The following is a 22,608-nucleotide window of genomic DNA, read 5'->3' as shown; positions in this document are numbered from 1 at the left end:
ATGGGGAAAGGGGGGGGAGTAGCCTACAGTGAGGCACTCCAAAGTTGGGCATATATTACCCCGGTGCAGCACCCTATAAGATTTCTGAAGATTCCACCCTTCAGAAAACTTGCAAATGTGTTGAAAAAAGAGGAGATATGAAGGTTCCTGGTGCTATTTTGTTACAATGTACCTGGTTGATAAATTCACCAGGACCAATTGACCAGACCCACGAGGTCTAACTACCTACACTGCCTCAACATTCCTAAATTCAGATTACAAAAAGCCGGCGGGTCCAGCTTCCCAGTCCCAGCAGCTAAGCTCTGGAACTCCATTCCCGCAACACTGAGAGCCGAACCCTCCTTCGGGACTTTCAGAATAGAAGTAAAAGCCTGGCTCTTCACTCAAGGCCTGTGACCCTATGATACTTCATTTATCACGCCACTAAGGCTAGACGCATTGCATCTATAGCTTCGTTATTGCTTCACGGTAGCATACATGTGTCAGACTTACTGTACAATTATATCTCAACTGCTACTGTTTATATTGTATTTGCCTAATTTGTTGACCTGATTTGTAACACTAGCCAACCGCTTTATGTGTATTCTTTGTAACCAATGTCTTAAGATCAAGATTAAGCGCCCAGATACCTCTGGGTTAGGCACACTCCATAAATAAATAAACTAAACTAAACTAATATAGGGGGAATAAGCAGGGTATTAAATGGACAGAGATTTTTAATTCCTGGAATATGTTTATGTTGTATAGGCGAATAAAGGGTGACAGACCATGAAATTTTACTACATGTGATAATATATCCAAATCGAATCTACTATTGATTACTTTTTTGCTTCTGCAACACATCATGATAGATGTTCTTAATTAGTAATGTGGGGGAAAACTCCTCCTGCATATTACTTCATTATAATATATAGCCGGTCTGATAGCATAGCGAGTAGAGTGCTCGCTTTGACATCCGTGCAGAGCACAGCAGACACAGGTTCGAATCCCAGCAAGGCCAAACTCAGCCTTTCATCCTTCCGAGGTCGATGAATGAGCACCACACACCGTGGATAATAATAAGCAGCACTCAGATGCCTGAGGGTTTGTCGTGCTATATAATTGCTAAATTATTATTATTATTAAAATATTGAGCAGGTACTGAAAACTTCCATGCTTAAACAACTTGCTTGTGTGAGGCTTTAGACATTAGGGGGTCGTTCTATGGGGTATATTGTTCCCAAAGTGCGTCATGATTCCACTTTTCCAGCCCAGTCTCGTCTTAAAAGAAGTACTGCATGGGAGAACTTTGTTATGGGGTAGTGTTCCTTATACCAGGCCTGTCTAATTGTTACGGTCAGTAGAGGATATTGCAAATGCCACTATTGCATACTCCTTGACTCTATTATCCTGAGAACAAGTAGCCATCCAAAACCTGGTGCTTCAGAATCATATGGCTCTAGATATAGTCCTGGTATCCCAAGGAGGTGTCTGTGCAGTCGTGAAGAGCAGGTGGTGTACTTTCATGCCAAATTATGCAAGAAATACTACTGACATCGTCACCCAAATATGTTACACTGTAAACCTCCTTCACATTAGTGCAGAGGCTTCGTGGACCTTTGGGTCTTGGACTGTATGTCTATTGCTACCTCTGGGTGCGTTTATTGGCCAGATTTTAGTGATAGCATTAGTCATAATTCTAAGTCTGTCCTGTCTGTTGATGGTGTGTAAGTGCTTCTATTATCGGCTATCCAATACTTGTTCTGAAGTTTCTCAAACTGCACAAGTGCTTTATTGCACACGAGTTGGGTGGTATCCCGGCGGTAAATTACCATACTATGTATTTGTTGCAGTCAATCTTAGTTGATGTTCCACTGGTATGTGCATTGAACATTTGTATAATTCAGTATTTTTGTTTACAACTGAAACAAATATATATATATTTGTCCATGTATCTTAAACAATAAAGGACACTTTGACTGCACGGAATACAAGTCTGCGTGTGGATTTATTGGTAGCTGTAGTCATCAGGTTTGCAAGGAACAGACTCACACCCAATGCCATAAATGGGCAAAGGGGGGGGGAGTAGCCTACAGTGAGGCACTCCAAAGTTGGGCATATATTACCCCGGTGCAGCACCCTATAAGACTTCTGAAGATTCCACCCTTCAGAAAACTTGCAAATGTGTTGAAAAAAGAGGAGAGGGGCGCACTCCAGTTCCCTGCACAGTAAACCTTCTCAGCCACAGGTGTTCTCCTCCGACCGGTTTCTGTGCCAATACAGGTCATCAGGGAGGCTGTCTTAACTTGCAGCTCACAGCAAGTGCAGGTGTTAACACTTAGTGATGATTCTGCTGCAAGGACTTCTGGTAGCTGTAGTCATCAGGTTTGCAAGGAACAGACTCACACCCAATCCCATAAATAGGGAAAGGGGGGGAGTAGCCTACAGTGAGGCACTCCAAAGTTGGGCATATGTTACCCCGGTGCAGCACCCTATAAGATTTCTGAAGATTCCACCCTTCAGAAAACTTGCAAATGTGATGAAAAAAAGAGGAGAGGGGCGCACTCCAGTTCCCTGCACAGTAAACCTTCTCAGCCACAGGTGTTTTCCTAGTTCCCTTAGAGATGTCAGATTTAATAGAAACCTTGTTGTTGGCGATGGAAATTTCGCATGTGAAGCATAATATACATTACATCCTGTCAACACAAACTATCAGGCCGATTCATGGAATAATTAGCGCGGCGCAAGTGGCCAAAAACGTGCGATTTGCAGTGGAATAGCGAAAATCGCAGTGCAAGTGCGAAAATCGCATGAAAAGCAGCGCACATCGATTCATGGAAGGCCGTGCACGAGAAAACCATTGGATGTGCGCTAAAAAAGTACGCGCCGCACGTTGGCGCACAGGCCATCTAACGGCGTGCGCCAGGTCACAGCGAAAATCGCACAGGCCACAGCGAAAATCGCACATAGCGCAGCGCACACAACAAAAGTAGGCGGAACACGGGGCGTAACACTCGGAATGGGGAACAACTTGCCAAAATGTGGGCGTCACGGGGGAAGTACAGGGTGCAAGTGCACGGAACGCCCACACGCTCGCCTACAACCCGTATTCAGGGAATCGAATAGGGCAAAAAAGCGCACGGTCAAACCAGCGCACAGGCACAAACACGACCGCCACAAGAAAGCAGGCGGTAGCGTCTCTGCTCCTGTAATAAATGTACGCCAAAAGGTGCGCCAACAAATAGCACCTTGATGAATGTCCTATGCTGTGGCCCTCCAGGACAAATGACGTGCAAAGGGGTACCCACAAACACGGACACCCGCTGACTGAAAAATAACGTGTGTGTGTATTCTGGGGTGCGCAGGAAGTCTCACATGCGATTTGGCAGGGTACGTGGATTTCAGGGGTGCGCGGGAAGTTCCACACGCGATTTGGCCGGGTACGTGCGCGGGAATTTCCACACGCGATTTGTCTGGGTACGTGGATCTCAGGGGTGCGCGGGAAGTCACACACGCGATTTGGCAGGGTACGTGGATTTCAGGGGTGCGCGGGAAGTTCCACACGCGATTTGGCCGGGTACGTGCGTGGGAATTTCCACACGCGATTTGTCTGGGTACGTGGATCTCAGGGGTGCGCGGGAAGTCTCACACGTGATTTGGCAGGGTACGTGGATTTCAGGGGTGCGCGGGAAGTTCCACACGCGATTTGGCCGGGTACGTGCGCGGGAATTTCCACACGCGATTTGTCTGGGTACGTGGATCTCAGGGGTGCGCGGGAAGTCTCACACGCGATTTGGCAGGGTACGTGGATTTCAGGGGTGCGCGGGAAGTACCACACGCGATTTGGCCGGGTACGTGCGCGGGAATTTCCACACACGACTTGGCTGGGTACGTGGATCTCAGGGGTGCGCGGGAAGTCCCACACGCGATTTGGCAGGGTACGTGCGCGTGAATTTCCACACGGGATTTGGCTGGGTACGTGTATGACAGGGGTACGCGGGAAATTCTACATGCGATTTGGCTGTGTGCTCCCAGGTATTCCCTGTACACCCTCCACGGCCCCTGCAGGCAGCCGACACCACAGGGGACTACCCTGCACACGTGCTCATGTCACCCAGCACCCCCACCCCCCAGCAGTGCAGGGGCAGCCTCCACCAGGCCCCCACTCATGTCTCCCACCACCCCCACCCCCCAGCCACCAGGGGCAGCCTCCACCAGGCCCCCACTCATGTCTCCCACCACCCCCACCCCCCAGCATCCAGGGGCACCCTCCACCAGGCCCCCACCCATGTCTCCCACCACCCGCACCCCCCCCACCCCCCACCCACCATGGGCAGCCTCCGCCAGGCCCCCACTCATGTCTCCCACCCACCCCCACCCGCCCAGCAGTGTGGGGCACCCTCCACCAGGCTCCCACCCAAGTCTAGCAACACCCCCACCCCCCAGCCACCATGGGCAGCCCCCACCAGGCCCCCACTCATGTCCAACTCATGTCTCCCACCACCCCCACCCTCCAGCAGTGCAGGGGCACCCTCCACCAGGCCCCCACTCATGTCCCCCTGCACCCCCACCCCCCAGCATCCAGGGGCACCCTCCACCAGGCCCCCACTCATGTCTCCCACCACCCCCACCCCCCAGCATCCAGGGGCACCCTCCACCAGGCACCCACTCATGTCCCCCTGCACCCCCACCCCCCAGCAGTGCAGGGGCACCCTCCACCAGGCCCCCACTCATGTCTCCCACCACCCCCACCCCCCAGCATCCATGGGCACCCTCCACCAGGCCCCCACTCATGTCTCCCACCACCCCCACCCCCCAGCATCCAGGGGCACCCTCCACCAGGCCCCCACTCATGTCTCCCACCCACCCCCACCCCCCCAGCAGTGTGGGGCACCCTCCGCCAGGCTCCCACCCATGTCTACCACCACCCCCACCCCCCAGCCACCATGGGCAGCCACCACCAGGCCCCCACTCATGTCCAAATCATGTCTCCCACCACCCCCACCCCCCAGCAGTGCAGGGGCACCCTCCACCAGGCCCCCACTCATGTCCCCCTGCACCCCCACCCCCCAGCATCCAGGGGCACCCTCCACCAGGCCCCCACTCATGTCTCCCACCACCCCCACCCCCCAGCACCCAGGGGAACCCTCCACCAGGCCCCCACTCATGTCCTCCTGCACCCCCACCCCCCAGCATCCAGGGGCACCCTCCACCAGACCCCCACTCATGTCCCCCTGCACCCCCACCCCCCAGCAGTGCAGGGGCACCCTCCACCAGGCCCCCTCTCATGTCCCCCTGCACCCCCACCCCCAGCAGTGCAGGGGCACCCTCCACCAGGCCCCCACTCATGTCCAACTCATGTCTCCCACCCCCCCCACCCCCCAGCAGTGCAGGGGCACCCTCCACCAGGCTCCCACCCATGTCTACCACCACCCCCACCCCCCAGCCACCATGGGCAGCCCCCACCAGGCCCCCACTCATGTCCAACTCATGTCTCCCACCACTCCCACCCCCCAGCAGTGCAGGGGCACCCTCCACAAGGCCCCCACTCATGTCCCCCTGCACCCCCACCCCCCAGCATCCAGGGGCACCCTCCACCAGGCTCCCACTCATGTCCCCCTGCACCCCCACCCCCCAGCATCCAGGGGCCCCCTCCACCAGGCCCCCACTCATGTCCCCCTGCACCCCCACCCCCCAGCATCCAGGGGCACCCTCCACCAGGCCCCCACTCATGTCTCCCACCACCCCCACCCCCCAGCCACCAGGGGCAGCCTCCACCAGGCCCCCACTCATGTCCAACTCATGCCTCCCACCACCCCCCACCCCCCAGCAGTGCAGGGGCAGCCTCCACCAGGCCCCCACTCATGTCTCCCACCACCCCCACCCCCCAGCATCCAGGGGCACCCTCCACCAGGCCCCCACTCATGTCTCCCACCACCCCCACCCCCAGCCACCAGGGGCAGCCTCCACCAGGCCCCCACTCATGTCCCCTTGCACCCCCACCCCCCAGCAGTCATGGGGCAGCCTCCACCAGGCCCCCACTCATGTCCCCTTGCACCCCCACCCCCCAGCAGTCATGGGGCACCCTCCACCAGGCCCCCACTCATGTACCCCTGCACCCCCACCCCCCAGCATCCAGGGGCACCCTCCACCAGGCCCCCACTCATGTCTCCCACCACACCCACCCCCCAGCATCCAGGGGCACCCTCCACCAGGCCCCCACTCATGTCCCCCTGCACCCCCGCCCCCCAGCATCCAGGGGCACCCTCCACCAGGCCCCCACTCATGTCCCCCTGCACCCCCACCCCCCAGCAGTGCAGGGGCACCCTCCACCAGGCCCCCACTCATGTCTCACACCACCCCCACCCCCCAGCATCCAGGGGCAGCCTCCACCAGGCCCCCACTCATGTCCAACTCATGTCTCCCACCACCCCCACCCCCCAGCAGTGCAGGGGCACCCTCCAGCAGGCCCCCACTCATGTCCCCCTGCACCCCCACCCCCCAGCATCCAGGGGCACCCTCCACCAGGCCCCCACTCATGTCCCCCTGCACCTCCACCCCCCAGCAGTGCAGGGGCACCCTCCACCAGGCCCCCACTCATGTCTCCCACCACCCCCACCCCCCAGCCACCAGGGGCAGCCTCCAACAGGCCCCCACTCATGTCTCCCACCACCCCCACCCCCAGCAGTGCAGGGGCAGCCTCCACCAGGCCCCCACTCATGTCTCCCACCCCCCCACCCCCCAGCATCCAGGGGCACCCTCCACCAGGCCCCCACTCATGTCCCCCTGCACCCCCACCCCTCAGCAGTGCAGGCGCACCCTCCACCAGGCCCCCACTCATGTCCCCCTGCATCCCCACCCCCTAGCAGTGCAGGGGCACCCTCTACCAGGCCCCCACTCATGTCTCCCACCACCCCCACCCCCCAGCCACCAGGGGCAGCCTCCACCAGGCCCCCACTCATGTCCCCTTGCACCCCCACCCCCCAGCAGTCATGGGGCAGCCTCCACCAGGCCCCCACTCATGTCCCCTTGCACCCCCACCACCCAGCAGTCATGGGGCACCCTCCACCAGGCCCCCACTCATGTCTACCACCACCCCCACCCCCCAGCCACCATGGGCAGCCCCCACCAGGCCCCCACTCATGTCCAACTCATGTCTCCCACCACCCCCACCCCCCAGCAGTGCAGGGGCACCCTCCACCAGACCCCCACTCATGTCCCCCTGCACCCCCACCCCCCAGCATCCAGGGGCACCCTCCACCAGGCCCCCACTCATGTCCCCCTGCACCCCCACCCCCCAGCATCCAGGGGCACCCTCCACCAGGCCCCCACTCATGTCCCCCTGCACCCCCAACCCCCATCAGTGCAGGGGCACCCTCCACCAGGCCCCCACTCATGTCCCCCTGCACCCCCACCCCCCAGCAGTGCAGGGGCACCCTCCACCAGGCCCCCACTCATGTCTCACACCGCCCCCACCCCCCAGCCACCATGGGCAGCCCCCACCAGGCCTCCACTCATGTCCAACTCATGTCTCCCACCACCCCCACCCCCCAGCAGTGCAGGGGCACCCTCCACCAGGCCCCCACTCATGTCCCCCTGCACCCCCACCCCCCAGCATCCAGGGGCACCCTCCACCAGGCCCCACTCATGTCTCCCACCACCCCCACCCCCCAGCATCCAGAGGCACCCTCCACCAGGCCCCCACTCATGTCCCACTGCACCCCCACCCCCCAGCAGTGCAGGGGCACCCTCCACCAGACCCCCACACATGTGCCCCTGCACCCCCACCCCCAGAAATGAAGGGGCACCCTCCACCAGGCCCCCACTCATGTCTCACACCACCCCCACCCCCCAGCATCCAGGGGCAGCCCCCACCAGGCCCCCACTCATGTCCAACTCATGTCTCCCACCACCCCCACCCCCCAGCAGTGCAGGGGCACCCTCCACCAGGCCTCCACTCATGTCCCCCTGCACCCCCACCCCCCAGCATACAGGGGCATTCTCCACCAGGCCCCCACTCATGTCTCCCACCACCACCACCCCCCAGCATCCAGGGGCACCCTCCACCAGGCACCCACTCATGTCCCCCTGCACCCCCACCCCCCAGCAGTGCAGGGGCACCCTCCACCAGGTCCCCACTCATGTCTCCCACCACCCCCACCCCCCAGCATCCATGGGCACCCTCCACCAGGCCCCCACTCATGTCTCCCACCACCCCCACCCCCCAGCATCCAGGGGCACCCTCCACCAGGCCACCACTCATGTCTCCCACCCACCCCACCCCCCCAGCAGTGTGGGGCACCCTCCACCAGGCTCCCACCCATGTCTACCACCACCCCCCAGCCACCATGGGCAGCCCCCACCAGGCCCCCACTCATGTCCAACTCATGTCTCCCACCACCCCCACCCCCCAGCAGTGCAGGGGCACCCTCCACCAGGCCCCCACTCATGTCCCCCTGCACCCCCACCCCCCAGCATCCAGGGGCACCCTCCACCAGGCCCCCACTCATGTCCCCCTGCACCCAGGTCCTCACAATCCCCAATCATGTGCGTTATGGTCAGCCTCCACAGCCAAAAGGCCCTACCAAGTAACCCATTCACCCACATGGAAATGGAAATTACATGTTACACCCCCAATGTTCATAAAGCAAATGAACCCATGTCCGTCACACACCATGGTTGCAAATGAATGAGAAAACACCCAACATGACATGCATGAAACCAATGAGATGATACCACACAGTGAAGTATGAAAACAAAATTGTATTAAAAAAAATTGAATACAAATGAAATTAAACAAACTACAATGGCAATGAAAAAAAGATAAGCTGCATGTCCGTCCCAAAAAATCAAAACTACAAATCCAAATCCAAAAAAATGTTGTTCAAAGTCACATTAAAAATAAAATCAATCCGAGAGATAAAAATAAATACAAAGACCATTGCTCCATGGAGAATAAATAAAAAATAAAAAAATAAAACAATCCAATGAAGAACTATGTACAAAACATCCAAGGGTCAATAAGCCCAACTGAACAAAGGAAACCTACAAAAAACCCTAAATAAAATGCAACTATATACAAAAAGTGGAGCAGTGTCCGTCGACTCCAAATCATAAGAAGAAACAAATGAAACCTAAAACTGAAGAACTATATACAAAGGCGGCGGGCAAGTCCAGCGGCTCACTCCGTGGTGTTCCGGGCCAGGGCATCATCAAACTCCTCGTCTATGTCCCGGAGGCGGTCCTGTTCCATGGCCCTGAGGGTCCGCAGGGACGACGCCATCTGCTCCTCCAACCCCCTGCGGATTGCCTCGAGGCACTCGGCCCGCCTCAGGGCCCTCCGCATGGAGTTCTCCGCCCTGACCATCGTGAGCCGCACCTCTTCCGCCGGCCGCCGCTCCGCACCTATCTGCTGGCCCAACCGCAGCCACACGGAAGACACTTCCTGTCCTGGGTCCTCCTGCCCTCCGGCCGATGCCTGCCCCTCCGATGTTGATGGCCCCGAGCCATGATGCCTCCCACGTTGACTCTGCTGCTGCCTCCGACGCAACTGCCTCTGCCAGCACAACGGCATCGAGGCTGATGGAATCCACCGACGCCGTCGTGCACGTGCCCTGCCTGATGATGCCGGCACATCCTCCATCTGCTGGGGTACAGTTGCTGTGGTGTCCACCCCTGCTGGACCTCTGACTCCCGACTCTGGCAGGGATGGGATCCCCACCGAGCTGGCTGCATTGGTCAGGGCAGGTCCACAGGGGGCCCTGGTGGCATCTGGGCCGGAAGACGGCAAGGAGAACGACCGGCGTATAGCCTCCACAGAGGAGGAGAGGGCCACCAGATTGGCCGACACATGCAGGAAACCCCCGAACATGGAAGATCCCAATTTGGCCACGTCGGCAGTGCTCTTCGTGATGATGTGCGTGCTCCTCCCGGGAAGCACGCACGTCATCACGAATTGCACCCGCGCGCATCGCAACCCCAATCAGGACCTTCTCCATACGGAGACGGGTCCCCTCGTCCGCAGGTGGAGGGGAGTCAGGTGACATGGACATCCCCTCTACCTGCGGACGGGCCTGGGACGGGGCATCCCTGCTGGTGCATGGTGGTGCACTGACAGGATCAGGGACAGCGACATGCACAGGCCCCACCACGGTCACCTGTGCTGCCTCCTGCCCCTGCCCCTGGACTGCACCACTTGCACCAGCAGGGATGCCCCCACCAGGCCCCATGTGTGCCTCAGTGGCGGCCTCCTCCTCCTCTGTGGAAACCACCAACCTGGATGGCTCCTCACCGTCTTCCGCCGTAGCAGGCACCTGTGGGGGCTCACCCACCCCTTCCGCTGCAGCCGTGGGGGCATCCCCGCCGCCTTGCTCCACAGCGCCGTCTCCGCCCTCTTCTTCACTAGCCGCTGCGTAGAGGGAGACATAGAACACAAGCATCAGGGTACTGTTCAATGGTCCCCTAGACAGGAAGCAATAGCAGATGAGTACCACTGTCAAAGTACACTTCCATCATGTCCCTCCACAACACATGGGTCAGTCCAGGCAAAACACACACAGTAACAGGCATGGTGCATGCCATGGACATTTCCATACATGTCCAATGGACTCTTGAAACATACAATGATATGGAACTCACATGCATCATGGGTCATGCCTATCACATGCACACACTTCAGTCACATCCATCTGGCCTCATACACCCCAAACACAGCGGATACAAGGGTAACTAGGCTGCATCAGTGAATCTATGCATTGTCAAACACATGTGTCATGCATCCATGGCATTCACAAGTCACAGACACGCAGGTCATGCACACAGACATGGCTACCATATATGTACCTGGCATCAGCACCCATCCCTCACCCCCACCCATGTCCAGGAACAGAGACTGGCATGCTCTCATGTGTAAAATCTGCATAGGGCTCCCCATGTGGCATTTAAACACATGCAACAACCATGTGGTTCACACATCACTGGTCGCACATGCATTACCATGATGTCCCTGCACACATACATGCATACATGGCCTATGTCACACAAACAGGCAACTATCAGACAACCAGCACACCGCAACATGCCCTGTCTCACACAGCAATGCTTGGACACTTACCGCTCAACTCCAGACGGGTCTCCCTCTCAAGGATCTGGGCGTGGAGCGCTGGGCGTACGCGTTCCAGGACCCTCATCTGGATGGAACTCATGCGGCCCCAGCCCCCCTCCACGAGGCGCCGGGCCTTCACGAGGGTCCTGGACCTCAAGTCCTCCCAGCGCTTCTTGATCTTCTGGACGTCGCAGGTTGCCACCCCCTCCGTGTTGATGGCAACCACACAGTCGGCCCAGATCCTCTCCCGTCCTTCCTTGCTGGCGTGGGACGATCCAAAGAGGGCATCATACTGCCCCAGGACATGCTCCACCAGGACACCAACTTCGGTGGCAGTGAAGCTGGTGCCCCTCTGCCCCTCTGGCCTGGGGTTGCCACTGGTGCCAGATGTGGAAGTGCCCGACATGGCAACCCCAGAGGCAGGAGTGGGTGGGCAACTGGGTCCTGGGGCTGGGCTGTGGAGCGATGTTATCCCAGTCGGGAGTCTTCAGTTCCAGCAGGGGTGGACACAGCAACTGGACCCCTGCAGATGGCTGATGTGCAGGCACCAAATGGCAGGGCACGGTGGCAGCAGGCAGGCAGGCAGGCAGGCAGGCAGCAGCAGCAGATGGCACGTGGGAGGCTGCTCGGGGCACTGGGGGGCAGTAATTCGGCATTCTGGGCAGGAGCGTGGTCTTCCGTGTCTTTTCGCGTGGCCAGCTTGATATGGAGTGATTTGGCACGTGAAAATCCTGCACGTCAGCGTGAAATTCGAGGAATGGCTCTTAGCGCGTAAGTGCGTCAGCACGCATACGCGATTCTATTGGACCAAAGGCCCTCAGCGCGTAAGCGCGTCTGTGACGTGATCCGCACGGGTGTTTCCCTCATAGCACGTGATGACGGAGCACACGTGGAAAGACTGCACGTCAGAGTGTCATCGCGTGTAATTGGACAAAAGTGCGCGTACACGCGATTGGCCTATGTACGTGTATTTCAGGGGTGCGCGGGCACTTACACACGCAAGTACATCAGCGCACGTGTATACCGGGGTGCGCGGGAATTTCCACACGCTATTGGCCTGGGTACTGGATTTCAGGGGTGCGCGGGAAGTTTCACACGCGAGTACATCAGCGCACGTGTATACCGGGGTGCGCGGGAATTTCCACACGCTATTGGCCTGGGTACTGGATTTCAGGGGTGCGCGGGAAGTTTCACACACGAGTACATCAGCGCACGTGTATACTGGGGTGCGCGGGAATTTCCACACGCTATTGGCTGGGTACTGGATTTCAGGGGTGCGCGGGAAGTTTCACACGCTCGCCTACAACACGCGCAAAGAAACATCTACGCCAGTAGGAAGCAGGCATACGTCGACCCGCGACGCATAAATTTGCGCGCAAACAAAATAACAAGCTCAGACGCCAGGATGAATATACCGTTCCTAGCAGCAGTGGCCGTGGGCTACCAAAGGAGGAGGAGGAGGATAGTCAGGGCCAGAATATTCACACCCAGAACCAGCCTTTTCGGGATGCCTGATGACCAGGTGTATGGGAGGTACAGGTTTCCACCACACATAATACTGGACCTGGTGAGTGAGTGGGAGGATGACCTCACATCACCCACCCTGTGCTTCCAAGCACTCAGCCCCCTGGAGAAGGTCCTCAATGTACTGCACTTCTTAGCCACTGGATCATTTCAGCGGACAAGTGCCATAGTGGGTGGGTGTCACAGGCCACGCAGTCACGCTGCCTACACCAGGTCTTGAACATCATCACTGCACGCCCATCAGTCCGCAGGCACATATACCTGCCCAGAACACCTGCAGAAAGGCATGCTGCCGCCCTGGATTTTTACGGTGTGGCACGATTCCCCAAAGTGCTAGGTGCCATCGACTGCACCCATGTGGCTCTACGTCCCCCCAGGGCATCTGAGCACATCTATAGGAACCGCAAGCACTGGCATTCCATCAACGTGCAGGTAGTATGTAATGCCAAGGGAATCATCACCTCAGTATATGCCAACTATCCCGGGTCCACCCACGACAGCTTCATTTACCGAATGTCCACCCTAAGCCGGGACCTAGAAGCTGGGCGGCATGGCGATACATGGCTGATTGGTGAGTATGAATGCCACTGCACATGCATGCATGTCAGATATTGAGCAAGGTCACAACCCCACCAATGATACCAATCACCATCTCCACAGGGGACAGTGCCTACCCTCTCAGCCCCCACATGATGACGCCAATTCGGAACCCCACAACGCCACCCGAGGTAAGATATAACACAGCCCACATTGCAACCCGGGGCATAGTGGAGCGCACATTCGGAGTGCTTAAGTCACGCTTTCGCTCCCTTGACCGTTCTGGCGGGCAGCTGTTATACGCTCCCCCAGTAGTGTGCAGGATCATAGTGGCAGCATGTGTCCTGCACAACGTTGCAACACGCCGGGGCCTGGCGGTGGACATGGTGGTGGCCCCACATCCCCAACCACATGCACGGCCGCTGCGCATGGGAGGGGAAAGGGCACGGGGGGAGGCAGCCCGTACACAGCTAGTGGCTAATTACTTCACCTAGAAATCACACCCCTGTGGAGTGCACACTGCCCTGGCACATACCATCTGACAATCAATGATGACTCAACCTGACACTGATCCTGAATGTCTGGAGAATCAACCGTCAAAACCATATCAGCCTGAGATTGTTCACCTGGAAGTGTTACAATGTGTGCATCCCTACCTACACAGACACCACCAATGCAGTTTTGTGAAAAAACACATTCAAGCAGCTAAAATGAATACCCATTTGCAAAATGCAACATGAGGACAGTGCCATGTCACCCAACCCATCCCCAGCACCGCCACACGACACACCGTGCCATGTCATGCTATGTGCAGGTAAACAAAGTAATCCCCAAAACATGACACAAGTGTCACAATGTACAGTGTCCCTAATTGAAACTCGCGACACCTGAAATGCTCACAGTAATGCAGGACCAACAACACACTTGAGCAGGTATTTAGCAATAACACTTATCAGCCACTGACCCTCAAAACTACCATTAACATGACATTACGAATGTAAGGAATTAGTAGTCTCACCACCTGGAAATGCCTGCACTCCCACCACTTCCAACTGTACAGTGTTGCCGCCATGTAGAGTTGTAGGTGCACTGCTACCAACATGGACCCCATCTCCAAAGTAGAGGGCCTTGTGTAGACATGAGGAAAGGACCTGCAAATTAGGAGGTAGACACGGATGATGAGTTACACATCAATGCAACATGCAGTGTACAACACAACAGCAATATGCACTAGGAATGTATACACAGTATTGACTAGACTACCCACACATGTAGTGGGAGTCCAATGTCACCATGTACGTCAATGTCACTTGGGCACACCCTTTGCAAGCCCATGGAAACTGGAAGCAGGAGGGATGTGTGTGACAAAAACCCAAGCATCTGAACCAAATACATGACAAGCCTGCATGTGCCCAGCCACAATGCAGCGTATGCCCACAGGAGCCACGGAAGGCAACACATTGTCCCAAAAAAAAAAAATAAAGAAAAAAAAAAATAAAAAAAAATAATCAAAAATGGCCATTAATGGGCCCGGGGGGTTGGGGAGGCCACCCAGGAGGTCCGAGGACAGGGTGCACACCAAATCCACCTGTGTGGATCTTGGGAAGAAAAAACACCTCCATGGGCTCATGGCCCACACAGCTACCCTATTGTGGGTGTATCACTGCTGTCGCTATTATCACCCTGTGCAGCTGCATCTGGAGGTGGTTGCACTATGGGAGGGAGCCCACGCAAGGCCCTAGTCTGTTCCTCCATGGCTGCAAGCATGCGGGTGTGGTAGGTCTCGTTCTGGAGGATGAGTGTGCGGAGGTCCCCATGCAACAACTCACGGGATGCCCGGACCTCCGCCCTAGTTGCCTGCATCTCAGCTGAGAGCGTACGGGTGAGACGCTCCAGCTGCTGTTCTGTCCTTCGGTTTGTTGAAGCCTCAAGCTCAACAAGAGTCGTCCTGAGGTGAAGGAGCTCCTGCCTCAGGGCTTCCCTGTGGCCCTGGGACTCTATGGAGATGGCTTCCTGCAGAGTCGCCAGTGCCGCCCGCCTGTCCCTGTTGGACGCCAACATGTCCTCCCTATGTGACTGGCAGATGGAGTCGGTTGCCTGCTGTAGTCGCTCCATCAGCCTTTCGGGGGGGACAATGGAAGTGGCCACCCTATCCATGGCCTGAGCCATCATCTCTGATGATGCTGCCTGTTGGGTTGCTATACCGTAAATGGATTGGTCCCATGCGGTATTGCCAGGTGGCATACGGCCACCACGTCGGCGGGCACCACACCTGTCTGGGGCAAGGCGAACTGCGCCTTGCTGTGCCGGCACTGCCTGAGGCTGCAGGACTGCATTCCCCCTCTGATCTGCTGGCCCAGGAACAGGATCAGATGTCGCGGAGTGTGACCCTGCATCCGTAACCACCAAAGGCGTAGCTGCCAACACTGACATCCCCATTGAGGGTTCTGACCCTGGTGCAGGTGGGTGGGACAGAACAGAATCCCTCCCAGGAACACTCACCTGCGACGGCACGTAGGTCTCATCATCCGAATCAACACCTGAGTACAGCTCGGGGGAGGTGCAGCCAGAGACACCCCTTGAGAGCACGACCTGCAGCAGTTGTGGGTTCTCACCCACCACCACACCACGTCCCTCACTGGTGGTCGGTCGGCCCTCGGACCCCTCCTGGGTCTGCACCATCTCCACAACCCCAGCAGTATCAGGTGCGTCTTCCCCTGCAAAGACATAAAAGAAAACAAATGGAAACAGGCATTAGCACCATGGCACACAATGAGGGCTGAGAAGCAAGAGAACCAGTACTTGATTGACACATGTCCCACATGACTAAAACCCTCCCATGCATGCACCCTCACTGCGTATGAAGGGCAGGCAAATGGCACACACTGATGACACCAAGATGGAAGATGAACACATTTTCTGCATGCTGCCTGGCAGTGGCATCACACATTGACCTGTGATTGCCAGGTGAAATACACATGCCATCACACAGATGGCATGTACCATTGCTATTGAGTGAAGATGGAGAGGAGGGCAGCACTTATTCATTCAGTCCAGTTCCCGCATGTAATAGCTTTTCTAATTCAAACAGGTCTGATTTTTCACCTGGAGCTGCCAGTCCAAAATGGTCCGATTGCACAGGGACATGTGTGAACAAATTATTTCCAGGTAACAAAGTCACTCCACTTTACCATAGCCATGTCAGACATGTGACTACAGGACTGAGAAATGCCTAGTAAAAGTGGTGGAATGCAAACAATCTGCCTGAATGAACAGAGAAAAATAAGCAACAATGTTGTGGCAAGGTGACACTTCAAGGGCAACTGGCGTGCTGTTGGCCTAGATGTCTACTGTTGGCAGAAGGGATACTGCTATGGCCAAATGCTGCTGCGCAGAATGTATTGCATGAAGCACATGGGTGACCCAAACGACTCAGGCGCACACACCCTCACCTGGCACACAAACAGAAGCCCTCACACACACACCATGCACATGGATGACACACACATGCATGTGCACTCACCGGACAATGCCTCATAATCAGGCAGATCTCCCACGCCTTGGATCTGTTCCTCCGTGACGTAGGTCCCAGCGACTGACTCATGTGGAGTGAGTTCCATGTCTTCTACTGGAGACCCACCTCCAGTCACTAGAGTTGCGGCATGACTTGAGGCCAGCTTATTCTTTGTCCTGCGCTTTAGGTCATTCCAGCGCTTATAGCAATCATTGGCTGTGCGCCTCACGATTCCAAGGGCACTTACGATGTCCGCAACGGTCTGCCAGTGTGCCTGGCGTTGTGCAGGTGTGGTCTTGGATCCTGCAACAATGACCATCTCGTTATCATGTGCGGACACATACTCGACAAGTGCATTCAGTTCGGCATCCATGAAGCTGGGCTTCCTGGACGGGCCGGACTGTGTAGCCGTGTCTGGGGCATCAGCCTGTGCCGGACGAGCACTCTTCCTCTTCCGCTTGGAAGGTGGTGGTGATCCTGAGTGTCCTGCGCCACCCTGGACACTAGGGGCAGGAGCCCTGGTGGACTCTGTATCAGGAGTGTGGGATTGCACACTCAGCATGGGAGTTGGTGCAGGCATTGGCTCAAGTGTAATGGTGTCAGGGGGAATGTCAGCAGGATGGACTAGGACCGACACTGTCCTGGCTGGGTGTGTGAGAGCTGGGGTGGATGGAGCCGCAGCTGCCCCTGCACCCTCTCCACCCTGCCTACTTGGGGCAGCAGATGACCTTGCTGCCCCTGATCCACGTGGCCTGATGACATCAACGTGCACCAGCGCACGTGTCATAGGCCTGCTGACCTGGAAGTCAGCCATGGAGTCAGCCAGGTCTGGTGCCACAATGGGCTGGTCCAACAAGGGCTGAGCATGGATGGTGTCAGCCACATCAGCCTCAACCAGGGGGGGGGGGATTATGGGTGCCCTTGACTGATCCTCCACACATGAGGGGACAGGGTCACCCTGCAAGTAACGACCACGTCCCCTACCGGATCCACCACGGCCACCACTTGTGGCTCGTCCACCTTTGCCACGCTTACGGAATCCTCGCCTCCCAACCATGGCACTGATGTTAATGTGCGTATGGGAGTGGCTGTAAACTATTGTCCTGGGCAATTGGGGGTCAGAGGGGTTGGGTACCAGATGGTAATTGCACCCTAGTGCTCTAGCAAGGCTGAATGTGACCCCTGGGGAAAGATGACGGGTCACGCAACACACAGGAAGCCCAAAAAAGGGAGATGACGTGCACACAACCCCTCCTAGACCATGTGTGCGGGAAAAAAAACCTGCACTACGCTGTGGCACCCAGTAACACAAGAATGAACGTATGCGTGTCACACGCAGCCTAGAATGACCTCTGAAGGGGTAGGCTACACACGGGGCAAGCACAGATGTTGGATACGTGCGTGACTCACCGTCTGCCAGGAAAAAGAGCATGAAAAAGAAGCGCGTTTGGTTTTCAACACCCCCGCCAAAAGAAGATTTGTACGCTGTCTGAGGAGACAAGACAACAGTAGAAGGGAACACTGTTTGAGGGAACAGGCCCAGGAAAACCAGAAAAAGAGAAAAAAGAGAAAAAGCTGTCAGAGGTAACAGGGAGTACGAACTTGAAACGCTGTGAAGTAAATCGCGTGTGAAACGACAAGAAGTACAGATTTCCCCCACTCGCTCTCCACGAAAAGCGCGTACAAGGAAATGGTGTTCTACACGTACCTTTTATACAGGCCCACACGTCCAGCGTCACTTACACGGCGTGTACGCGCTAGGGCCATTTCCACCAATTACACGCTTTGTCACTTCTGCGTGTAGGGCCATTTCCACCAATTACACGCTTTGTCACATCCACGTGTACGCGCTAAGGCCATTTCCACCAATTACACGCTTTGACACTCGGACGTGTCTTTCATTTTTTTAACACGCAACATTTCCAAAGTGTGCCCTATTCAACGTGCACGTGACTTCATAGACGCGCATACGCTGGTGACGCATTTACACGCTAAGGGCCTTTCCTCGAATTACACGCAGACGTGTTGGATTTTCACGTGCAAAATCACTCCGTATCAAGCTGGCCACGCGTTCACACACGGAAGACCAGGCTCCTGCCCAGAAGGCCAAATTACTGCCCCCCAGAGCCCTGAGCCCCCCAGAGCCCGCGCACCACAGTATACACGTGCGCTGATGTACTCGTGTGTGAAACTTCCCGCGCACCCCTGAAATCCAGTACCCAGGCCAATAGCGTGTGGAAATTCCCGCGCACCCCGGTATACACGTGCGCTGATGTACTCGCGTGTGAAACTTCCCGCGCACCCCTGAAATCCAGTACCCAGGCCAATAGCGTGTGGAAATTCCCGCGCACCCCGGTATACACGTGCGCTGATGTACTCGTGTGTGTAAGTGCCCGCGCACCCCTGAAATACACGTACATAGGCCAATCGCGTGTATGCGCACTTTTGTCCAATTACACGCGATGACACTCTGACGTGCAGTCTTTCCACGTGTGCTCCGTCATCACGTGCTATGAGGGAAACACCCATGCGGATCACGTCACAGACGCGCTTACGCGCTGAGGGCCTTTGGTCCAATAGAATCGCGTATGCGTGCTGACGCACTTACGCGCTAAGGGCCTTTCCTCGAATTACACGCAGACGTGTTGGATTTTCACGTGCAAAATCACTCTGTATCAAGCTGGCCACGCGTTTACACACGGAAGACCACGCTCCTGCCCAGAAGGCCAAATTACTGCCCCCCAGAGCCCTGAGCACGCTCCCACCTGCCATCTGCTGCTGCCTGACTGCCTGCTGCCCACGTGCCCTGCCATTTGCTGCCTGCACATCAGCCAGGGGTGCTGTTGCTGTGACCACCCCTGCTGGAACCGAAGACTCCCGACTGCTTTTCCATCGCCCCACAGCCCAGCCCCAGGACCCAGTTGCCCACCCACTCCTGCCTCTGGGGTTGCCATGTCGGGCACTGCAACATCTGGCACCAGTGGCAACCCCCGGCCAAGGAGGCAGAGGGGCACCAGCTTCACTGCCACCGAAGTTGGTGTCCTGGTGGAGCATGTCCTGGGGCAGTATGATGCCCTCTTCGGAAGGTTGCGTGCCGACAAGGAAGGACGGACTCGGATCTGGATGGACATCGTGACTGCCATCAACGCGGAGGAGGTGGCAGTCCGCGACTACGAACGTGTCAGGAAGCGCTGGGAGGACTTCAGGTCCAGGACCCTCAACAAGGCCCGGCGCCTCCTGAAGCAGCGGATGCTAAGGGGCGCCGGGGCCACTTGTCGGAAGATCAGATGAGGGTCCTGGAACGCATATCCCCAGCGCTCCACATCCAGGTCCTTGAGAAGCAGACCCGTCTGGAGTCGAGCGGTAAGTGTACATGCATACTGATTGTAAGCTGTGCATGTGGTGGTGTGCCAGGAGTGTGCAGGTTGAACATGCATTTTTATGTGGCCAAGTAGGGGGGGTGTACAGGGCCGTGAGGGTGACACATGCGAGGGGTCTCATGTGTGACACATGGATGGTGCTTGTGTGTGTGGGCTTGCATGGCACAGGATGTGGAGGAATGATTGTCAGGTGTGACATGGATGTCGATCAAAACACTGCGACAGTTGGTGGAGGTTTACACATGCATGCAAGTTTGGTGTTGTGTGTGCATGTGTAGTGTACTCCCTCTGTTGCATGTGATGTGTGGATGACCTTTGGCTGCTCATGCTGTTGTATGTGAATGGATGGTGCTGGCTGTTGCAATATGGCTGTGGTATGGCTCATGTGTGCAAGTTGAAATGACATGTGTGTTGGGGATTGTGATGCCATGTCTGAGGTTTACCAATGCCACTCATGTATAACTGTCATGTGTGTATGAGTCCATTTTACAGTGCCCTGATGCCTGTGTTTTCTTTCTCCCTGTCTGCAGCGTCAACTGATGAAGAGGGCGGAGAAGGTGCTGTGGAGCACAGCGGCAGGGGTCGCACCACCAGCCGGAGACGCAAGGCCCGGATGCCCTCCCAGGTTGTGATCTCGTCGGGGAGTGAGGAGTCCGGTGCCGCGTCCCAGGCCGCAGCTGCCGAGGGGAGGTCCAAGAGGCGGAGGTTGGAGTTGGACTCCTCGGCAGCAGAAGGGGCAGCTGGGACCCCACAGGGCCCAACGGAGGAAGATGGCACGGAGTCATCCAGGTTGGTGGGGGGTTTGGTGGAGGAGGAGGCTGTGCAAGCGACAGTGGCGGGGTCTGGAGGTGGGGATTCCACTGGTGCTAGTGGTGCAGTGCAGGATCAGGGACAGGAGGCAGCACAGGCCGCCGCAGAGGTGCCTGTGTGCAATCCTGTCCCTGCTCCTGTCACTGCATCATCTTGCACCAGTGGGGATGCCTACCTCCAGACCCGTTCTCAGGGAGAGGATTGGCTTACAACACCTGGCCTTCCTCTCCCTGCGGATGTGGCTATCCTGCACCAGGTTGAGCCTGTCCAGGGTGGGGTGGCGTTGCGTCAACGGGCCATGCGAGCTGACCTGCAGTCTTTTCATGATGAGTCTGCACGTCTTCTCGCATGGCTCGTTGACCGCGTTGACCCACTGGGACTGCTCACTAGGGCTGGATTCCTCTGTTTCCTGGACCTTGTTCCGACCCCCTTCTCCACAGAAACCCCTATGCCCCAGTCGTCCTCCATGCCATCTTCCAACCCATGTATCACCTGGGTGCCCTGTGAAGCTGCCTCTGACCGTGCGGCCAGGCTGGTGGACAACAGATCCCTGCCACAGTCGGAAGTCGGACGTCCAGCAGGGGTGGCCACATCAACGACTGCACCCCAGCTGGAGGAGGATGTGCAGGCACCATCGGACAGGGCACATGGACAGTAGCAGCTGCAGCAGCAGGAGGCTGTAGGTGGGAGCCACGATAGCTCGGGGCCTTCAACATTGGAGGGGCAGGCATCGGCCGGAGGGCAGGAGGACCCTGGACGGGAAGTGTCTTCCGTGTGGCAGCGGTTGGCCCACGCCATAGATGCGGAGCGGCGGCGGGCGGAAGAGGCGCGGCTCACGATGGTCAAGGAGGAGAACTCCATGCGGAGGGCCCTGAGGCGGGCCGAGTGCCTCGAGGCAATCCGCAGGGAGTTGGAGGTGAACATGTCGGCGTCCCTGCGGACCCTTGGGGCCATGGAACAGGACCGCCTCCGGGACATAGACGAGGAGTTCAATGATGCCCTGGCCCGGAACACCACTAAGTGAGCCGCTGGACTGGCCCGCCGCCATTGTATATAGTTATTTAGTGATAGGTTTCCTTTGTAGTTTATTTTTATTTGGAGTCGACGGACACTGCTCCACCTTTTGTATATAGTTCCATTTTAGATAGGTTTTTTGGTAGGTTTCATTTCTTCTCTTGGGATGATGGATCCTGAATACTTTGTACATAGTTGGACTTTGGATTTGGATATTTTTTTTACTATGAATATTTTTTCCCATGGAGCAATGGTTTTCTATTTCTTTTTTCCCTTCATTTCCTTTTCATGGACTTGAACTTGGAAGATATTTTTTTGGATTATCATTTATTGATTTTAATTTGAAAAGGGACAGCCAGCTTAATTTTGTTATTTTTTTACTTGTGTATTTTGGTTAATTTTGATTGCCATTGCTGTTGTTTTTAATACATTATTTGGACTTTTTCATTCTTCAATGTGTGGTTTCATCTCATTGTATTCATGCATGTCATGATATGGGTTTTCAGGTTCACTTGCAACCATTGTGTGTGTGTGAGACACATGTGTTGATTTACATTGTTTCCATTGGAGTAGTATCATGGGCACATGTAATATTTGGTTGTGTCGTTGGGCTGTGGTGGCTGGCCATGAGGCACATGCTTGAGGATTGTCAGGGCCGGTGGGCAGGGGGACATGAGTGGGGGCCTCACGGAGGCTGCCCATGGTGGGTGGGGGGTGGGGGTGGTGGCCAACATGGGTGGGGGGCC

Source organism: Ambystoma mexicanum, chromosome 5q (assembly GCF_040938575.1).
Source record: "Ambystoma mexicanum isolate Mex_15411 chromosome 5q, UKY_AmexF1_1, whole genome shotgun sequence".
Lineage (NCBI taxonomy): Eukaryota > Metazoa > Chordata > Amphibia > Caudata > Ambystomatidae > Ambystoma > Ambystoma mexicanum.
This window is presented reverse-complemented; position numbering follows the sequence as displayed.